We start from the raw sequence: 8,758 nt of genomic DNA, 5'->3' as shown, positions 1-8,758 counted from the left end.
TCGAAGCAGACTCTACACAAGTAACTAAATCACGAATTGTCCACCAGGCATTAAAGTCTGGGTTTGTAAGAATCATTGTGCGTGACAGATATGTAACTTACACTTCATGGGGTTTGGGTAGATTAAAAGGCTTTCTGATATCAAAACAGCCAAGAGTAAATGCAATCACAAAGTGCTGAAGACGTATTTGAGACAGAAAAGCGTTTTATGCTGTGGTTCAATTTAGCTCACCTGTGAGGAGTGCAGCTTTTTCTTCTTCAGAGAATAAAATTTCTTATTTCCTCTACGTTTGTATCTCTTGAACAACGGCTTCATATGCAAAATGCCATCATCTTGACAAAAAGACAAACATCAGAGTAGCAGCGCAGATGCAATCAAGGTTGTGATTTATTTTTCCACAGATCTCATTCTGCTTCAGCAAATCAAAGCTAAGTCAAAGACAAATATTACAAGGACAAAAGACATATTCAAACATTATTAGATGAGGTAATGAGCAGTGTTTTAGGAATACTACGGCTTCAAGCCCTGTTTAAGTGTGGATTCTCAAATTATACTGTACAGGTATGGATGGTAAGAGTTCTGTAGGTCCAGTAAAACTTCTGTCACAATGATGCGAAACATCCTCCAAACCAAACATACACTATTCAATTAGGGGTGGGTTTTGATAATCGATTCATCGATTTAAATCGATTCTGGCTTGGATAACGTGATATCGATTCATTAAAATCCTGAATCGATTTTTTAATATAAATTTATTTTGCCTGAAATGCCAGAATCTCAGTTTCGACAACCACCAAACATTTAAAACAGTAAATGAGAGCAGGTACACAGCTTCTGCATAAAGACGTAAACACAAAGCGCAGACCCGCAGATCAGAATCAGTGAGACGTCGCCTTTCTCACCCGACGGCACGGACACGGTCGGGGCTGAAAGCCGACAGCTCGCTGATTCTGATGTTTCGGCGGGTCCGCGCTTTGTGTTTGTGTCCTTTTTGCGCTGATTCTAAAGCTTAGTTTGATCTCTCTCCAAACAAACCGAACCAGCAGCAAAAGAAGATCCAAACTACGCTTCACATAAACATCGTCATGAATTCACTCTGACTTTTGCTGTTTTGCTTCCACCGCGATGCACAGCTCTCTCTCTCTCTCTCTCTCTTTCTCTCTGTCTGTACTTCAAGAACAGTTTCCCGTCTAAAAATATGTTTTCTGCATTATTCGCTTGCTTGCTATCACAAGTCTACCGTTGTTTACAGCGCTGTCGGCCGCTGTTTTTTCCCTCTTACTTACTTCCGAAAAGAAAACCTAATTTCTGCCGTTCAATAGGCTTCTGAACAAATTTAAACTTTTTAAAATTATGCAAAATGCAAAACGCCGTGTCTCTAATAAAACCACTGTAACTTCAGAGGTAATGTTCATGTGTTGATTAATGGTTTTCTTTCGTTTTTGATGTACTGCAGAATATTTTTATAAAATCCCAGAACAGGAAAACCACCTTCATGTTTTTCTGTGTTTTATCTTCAGCTACTTTGACACAAAGGCCTCTGCTGTGATGCTCACACCTTTGATAAAGTCTTGTGAGTGTCAGCTTCCTTTTTATAGATACAAAAATATGTAAATGTACTGATCTGAATTCTAATATTTCTGACTGTCTGAGGCAAAATTTCCCAGATTCAAATCGAATTGAATCGAATCGAATTGAATCGATTCGGGACCTTGTGAATCGGAATCGAATCGATTCTAGAAATCAGTGACGATACCCAGCCCTATATTCAATATGCCAACATGTGGCTCAAGCTATGGCTTAATACATGGAAAATGTATTAAACTATTAATCTGGACTGCATTCAAATGTGGGGCACTTGAAACGACGAGTTAAAAGGAGGACACAGGAAAGTGGGAAAGACGAGGAAAAATGCATGTGCATTTATTTTTCAAATGTAAAAGCATCTCTTGGGTGAGGAGTGGCATACTTTGAGACGATCAACAAATCCAAGTGTCCTCTAGGCATTTCCTCTTTCTGTTTAGTTGCTCAGTTTAGCCATTTCGTTCGCTGACAGAGCCGTGATAAGAAAGTGGCCATTTTCACACACATTTTGTTCATAACCTTCCTGAAACACATGTCTGAAAAAAACAATTTCCTCAAGCCTTTTGGGAATGACAGTCCAATCCCTCAACTGATTTTGCAAAGAAAAACTCATTAATGAGACAGACATTTTTCTACACAACTCAACAGCTTAGTCCATAAGAAAATTTGGAAGCAGCTTATAAAAAAATCCTCCATGGATTAAACAAAAAGGAAAGCTCAGTTTCTTTTTTCTTTTTTTTTCTACAGAGCGGTATAAAGAGTATTAGACACGCCCCACCCACACGCACAACACGCACACAAATGCCCCCTGACTCTCACCCACCCCCTGTGTAGATTGAAATGTCAGCAACGCTTTGGATTGTTACGGTCCACGTTAGAGCCTGGCTCAGGATTAATGTACATATGGGAAACAATGGAGCATCTACAATGCTCACTCAGGCAGATTCTCCACATCCCCTCCTACTGTAGCTGCAGTGGGATGCATGTGGCTTCTCCTTATAAAGAGACGGGCACTTTGATGTAGAAAGAGAGGCAAGGGGGCAGAGGGACCGACAAAGAGGGAGTTTAACTGCCTTTCATGTCTCCCCTTCCCTGCACCCCGACACTCCACTGTCTTGCCTTAAACAAGCCACTAAAGCCAGACACATCTACGGGTTTTGCCACTGGAGGCGTGTCAGTGCCACAGATTGGAGCAGTGGTGGTGCTTGCTGCTGGTGTTGGGGGATTTTGTTTCATCTTCTTTTCCCCCCTAGAGGTGCAGTTTCTAAAGACGGCCACAAAAACAAGCAAGATAAAGAAAAATCGGAGTCTTGGATAAAAGGTTCAGGGAGCTCAGTATTTTGGCTGCAGGCAGCACTAATTAACAGGTCACTCCTATGGAAGAAAAAAAAGCACATGTACAGTTTTAATCCAGCTACTTACTGTTGAGTTGGGGGGTTTCTTTATTTTTGTCCATATCTCACTATTGGACTAGTAAATGATGTTCTCTGATACAAGTGGCCACCTCCTACAGCTACACTCTCACATACAACTTGACGCTTTGGTGCTCTCGGCACTCCCATTCACTCTGAATGGAGTGATGTTATGCATTGTTGAACTGAAGTGTGGATCCGTTGTTTCACTTTACCTGCAGTAATTTCACCGAAGAGTTCTGCAGAGTTTACAGTTCCAAGCACAATTGCAGTTTCCAGCCAATCACATCAAAGGCAAGGCACTCGTTTATGTTGCTTATAGCTCGGCTTTAAAATGAAGGACAAGTTGAACTTTGCAAAGGGACGTTGTAGAAAACCTGATATCAGAGGCTGGGATAGCTGCTCTGTGGATACATCTCCTTTGCTATGGAAGTGCTCGCATACTGCACAAACTTTCAGTTATGTAAGAGAAAGACAGTACAACAGCGACTCCTCACACAGACTGCATCTGAAATAGTCTACAAGTTAGTAAGAGTTGTGGGCAGAGTCCAACTATCCTATGGAGCAACATAAAAGTACAAAAACAAACTGGGATCTCTCTGGAATCATCTCTTGTGTACAACCAGGATGATTTAAACATTACAACTTTTAGTGAAATGTAAAGACTGTACATCTTAGAGAGCACAAAGCACAGCTCAGTGTTACTTTATTTGCTGGCTTCTTATTTTGAAGCTTCGTACAATGTCTTTGTAATATGATGTGCTTAATCAGGCTGACATAATGGCTCTATAACAGTTAACTTGGCTTCCTTTCACCAGCAGACAGGTTAATTAATTCACGGAATTATTAGACAGTTAATTTGTTTCATGAAATGATTCGATTTTCTTTCATTTCATGACTGTAATTGAAAGTCTCAATTTGACCAGCTCAGTCAATGCAGGTGTTTGAACCTACAGCAGGGTGAATCACAATGCATCCAAGAGAAGATACAGCCTGCTGCTTTAGTCTATACTGAATCTCCCAGGGATGTGGATTCACATCAGTTCTCTCACACTGGCAACAATGCAACAAGCAGATTGATGCACAGATCTAAAATGATATTGTACGTCCATCAATCAATAATCAATTACTTGATGTGCCCCATGCAGCACGCTCCTGTGCAGCTTGAGATCATTGCTTAAAAGATTTTTCACAGTTCAGACATACACAGCACAGACAAACATCATGTGGGTCAATCAATAATTCCAAATTGCGTTCCTCTATGGTTCACAAAAGATTGGCTTTGAAGTATATGTTATACATGCACTAGAGAAAATGTTCACTTTAGACCTCTGTGAAAGAACCTCATGAACCATAACCATCATGAAGGCAGAATTATTATTTTTTATTTTCTTTTTCTTTCTTTCTTTTTTTTTTTTTTTGTTGCTGCAAGGCTAATAGCTGCTCCTGGTTTAAGCTAGGTATACCTGGATGTGATCCTGCAATTTCTACAGTGACAACTAAAAGATGAAATCACAGGTTAAATGAAAAAGGAAGGCTCTGGTAAGATGAGTACTAGATTTGTGCAGCTTTAACTCTTTACCACTTACATCTGCATTGGGATTTGCAGATATAACAATGACTTCTAAAGTAAAGTATTCTTTGGTTATAGCCATATAACACTAACACTGATTTAAAAGTAAATTTGCTCTTAAATTCACAGTTCTCTTATTCAAAACTTCCCCCATGAAATTCACAATAAAAGCTTTAACTTTAATTTCCATGAACTCAATTACAAACATAATGACATTATAGTGCACAGGGAAAGAGTACGTACAAAAGATCATATTTGACATGATGGAAACAGTCTATTTTTAGCATTCAGGTTTAGAAAAAATCATCAGTAATTAATTATTCTTTGTTAGAGTGGTCTCAGATCAATTTTGAGTTATACTATTATATTAGATATATAAATTAACAGTCAAATAAGACCATACTATTAAGTCAACTGTCTTGCAAGATTTTCTCTCAGTAATATTCTTGTTTTTACACCTACATTATTTTATTCACATATAGAACTTTTAGTATTGTTTACTTAATGTGTTACATATAACACATTAAAGTCATGATGTCACTTTTAAATAATAAGCCATCATCATAACTTCCATACTGCAAAGAAAAAAACATCATTTTGAGCTTGGAAGAGCAAAGGTTTGATATTTAAGGAAATGTGATTTTTACTTTCTTGTTTTGAAATAAGAAGATTGAAGGCTACAGTAAATTATTTTAACTTGGCACAAAGGCTGGAAACAAACAGCTAGCCTGGCTTTGTCCAAAGCAAGTAAGTAAATAATTATGCACAAAGCTTAATACACTATTGACTGGGTGCTAAGCAACACTAACACTCTCTAGTCTGTACTAAGAACTTCTCATCGTGCCACAAGAGTAGATGGGTGTATTTTCCAAAATATTGATTGATTTAACTAATTATCGAAAAGTCCATTAGTTTGCAGTCAATTAACTACCCGATAAACTGGCTAATTGTTTCAGTCACACTAAAAAATACAGTGAAATGGAATTATCCAGTGTTTCATGTCCACTGGTTCATTAGTGGAGGAGAAATTTGGTATTTTCTCAACCATGGCTGTATAAATTGCACTGGGCTGGTCTAAGCACAGCAAATAGAGCCTATAGAAAAAGGCACCTTTGTGTATTTATGAATAACTTTATTTTCAGATGCTTCCACAGTCTGACTCGGGCATTTATAAAAACACATATATGGCTTGTGTTGAAAAGAAAAGCTCACAGTGCATCCAGGTGAGACAGGGTGCAAATCTGAAAGAGAGCTATTATGTATCAATCATTGAAAAGAATTCTCAGTAACTCCACATGTCCTTGCAGTTTGAAGGACACAGCTGTATCATACGCACTAGAAAAGCACGCAGGCTGAGTGCAGACATTTACATTTATATACATGCATTTAGCTGATGCGTTTTTCTGAAAAGCAACTCCCAATAAAGGCGACATTAGATTTAGCTCGGACGTTTACGTCACTTATGAAGCAGAAGAAAGGTCACAGATGGAGTATCCCGAAATAATCCACTGGTGTTTCAGAGATACGCAAACGACGTGGATATCATTGTTCACTTCCCCAGTGAAAGCTTTGTTTTCACAGTTAGTTCCAATTTGTTTTCAGCTGCTGCTTTAAGGAGAGGTCCTGGTTTGGGTTCCAATCGTAACACTAAAGCTCCACTTTAAGAAATGGCACAAAAGTGAGCCCAATGCATTAATTAGGTGTCCTGATGAAGGCTAATGAGCGGGACTGAGATCAGGCTAAGTGATACTGTAAATAGAAAATGTAAGGAGAAATCCGTGGAAACAACAGGACCTAATAACATCAGCCAAGCTGATTTCCCTTATGGAAAAGGGGTCAGTGCACTAGGAGGTGTTCCATCTCGTCATTGACTGTGGAACAACTGAGCACCACCAAAAGCAGACATCCACAGACATGGATGATACCAAATGTTCAATTAATCTTATCTGGTATAAGGTCTCATAAGGTCTGAAAGATGTTGTGGGAGCCAATTTATATCAACAAATTATTATTGTAAGCACATAAACTTTTTTACAGAGCGATGTACTCCTGCATGGGTGCACTGGTTCTTAAGTGGGGACCAGCAGGAGCCTTTTAAAAGAATTCTCCAAGGTCCTAAACACAGTGCAAAGTTGTTTGTTTTTGCTATTTTATATTGCTACTGGAATATTACCACAATGATAGAATGCATTAAGGTGGGTTTTTTCCCTTTAAGCCTGCCTGCACTAGGGTATCTGATGAATCACAGGTTTCATTCCACCTACGGAGGCTGTATGATTCTCAACCAAAGAAACAAACAGCACTGCATTAGAATACAAGTGAAACCAAGCTCCCTTCTACACATCTGAAGCAGTGAAATGTGCGATCGAATGCAAGGCTTTAGGCAGTGATTTGATAAACATGCACACGGACTTCATGTGAGCACTCGGACATTCATTTCTCCTGAGACGGCAGAAAGGCTAAAAAGGAGAAAAATGTAATACTTTAGTGGGAAACTTTCTGCATCTGATTCCTTAATAATCTCTGTTTAATATATTTTTTTGATAAACCGTTTTTCTAAACATCTCATTATGTAACTTCCTCTCCTCTATCCAGGATGAACCCTGCCACTCGCCCTAGGACAGCTGGGATAGGCTGCAGCCCCCCTGCGACCCTGAATTGGATAACCGGAAAAAATAAATGGAAGGATTGATTGATAGATGGAATTCTTTATATGGATGCTTTTGTGAGAGAAAGGTTGTGGTATTGCGATGCAGCCAATCACCTTGCAATTGCAATATTTATCCTGCACTCTCGAGGTATACCATAATCGTCTACTCTGTCTTGTGCAGAGTTCATCATATTATATGGCAGTTACGACTCAGGCAGGATAGCAGGCTGTCCACCAATCTTAAGGTTGTGTTTTAATTCCTGGCTCCTTTAGTTTGCAAGAAAAACCATGCTCAGACAAGATGCTGAACCTAAAAATTACCCCTAATATGTCATTTCTGGGTGAAAATCTAAAAAATTGTGTGTATATATTTAAAAGGTACTATCACTTTGACTTCATTGTGTCCATGAAAATATCTAAATCACCAGTGCATTTGTATATCAGTGCAATCTTTTCAGCTTCAGGACACCGTGACATTCATATGGCAGCACACAGATCTAATATTAAAAGAGTCATTTCCTTACTCAACACCAGGACATGTGCCTGCAATTGTTGGGGGCTATATTTAGGAGTGTATATGGTGCTCTAGTTACAATTTCTAGCAGCTGGAGTGAACTCCATTGTGGAGATAAGGCTCTTGTTTTGTTTTGTTTTTCTAGATTATACTGTTCAATATTATCTGGACAGTATCAATTTCAGTGAAATCATAGTGACAATACTTTCTGCATTTCTTTGTTACCATGATGTTCTATAACGTAGTTTTGATAAAGGCTGTGTTCCAGACCGAGTGCTCAAAGTTTGACAAATATGGAGCTCAAACAGCAAAGAAGGCTTGCAAATTGGTTGCATTATGGGAAATGGAGGATTTGGACACAAGAAAGGATAAAAATGGCAAATTATTCACCTCAACTAGAATTCAGAGGTTCCTTTTCGGTCTCTCTCAGGAAAATCTCTGAAGTTCATGGTGATTGTTTTAATGTTGTGTTATTGATTTCAATCATACATTGGTATCTACTGTACTGCACAATAGCGGAATAATTGAATCGGGGCCCAAAAGCATAACAATATCGATAAGGAATGGCTGCAGTTTGGTGCGTGTGTCAACTCTTTCAAACGGCCACTTCGCCCGCACCCATCGCTGGTCGGGAGCGTTCAATATCACTTCTCACTTTGTGAAGTTAGGACGGCTCTGCGCTCACGCTCTTTTTTACAAAACACGCCATTATGCGCCCGCTGTGTCCTGCACTCACCCTTTCATCTGCAGGCTCTTCCAGCGAGCGTTCGTCAGCGCGTCACTGCTGTTTAAACGCAGGCAGGGAAAACGGGAAGAACTGTCCTCCCTCCAGGTGAACGAGTGTGAGCGTGTGGGTGTGTGCGCTGATTGAATGGTGCATTATTTAACGATGGAAAACTGATCTCTTTCGGTGAGCAAGTGTCCCGCTCCCAGAGTTGGGTTTTCACCTTTTCCCTTTTTCACTTCTTCTTCCTCCCCCATTATTTGTTTGACTGGACCCCATTACGGAGGGAAAGGAATATATA

The 8,758-nt window shown here is 39.4% G+C and overlaps 1 protein-coding gene across 1 annotated transcript in view; it reads right to left on the bottom strand.

The window, feature by feature from the left end:
• Positions 1 to 8,758, bottom strand: part of brinp2 (bone morphogenetic protein/retinoic acid inducible neural-specific 2) — a 272,709-nt gene that overhangs the window by 262,331 nt on the left and 1,620 nt on the right. The window lies entirely within an intron of this gene.

This window comes from Pundamilia nyererei, unplaced genomic scaffold (genome assembly GCF_000239375.1).
Source record: "Pundamilia nyererei isolate P.nyererei 1_Seehausen unplaced genomic scaffold, PunNye1.0 scaffold00077, whole genome shotgun sequence".
NCBI lineage: Eukaryota > Metazoa > Chordata > Actinopteri > Cichliformes > Cichlidae > Pundamilia > Pundamilia nyererei.
The sequence above is the reverse complement of the archived record's forward strand: the minus strand, read 5'-3'. Positions and strand labels throughout refer to the sequence as shown.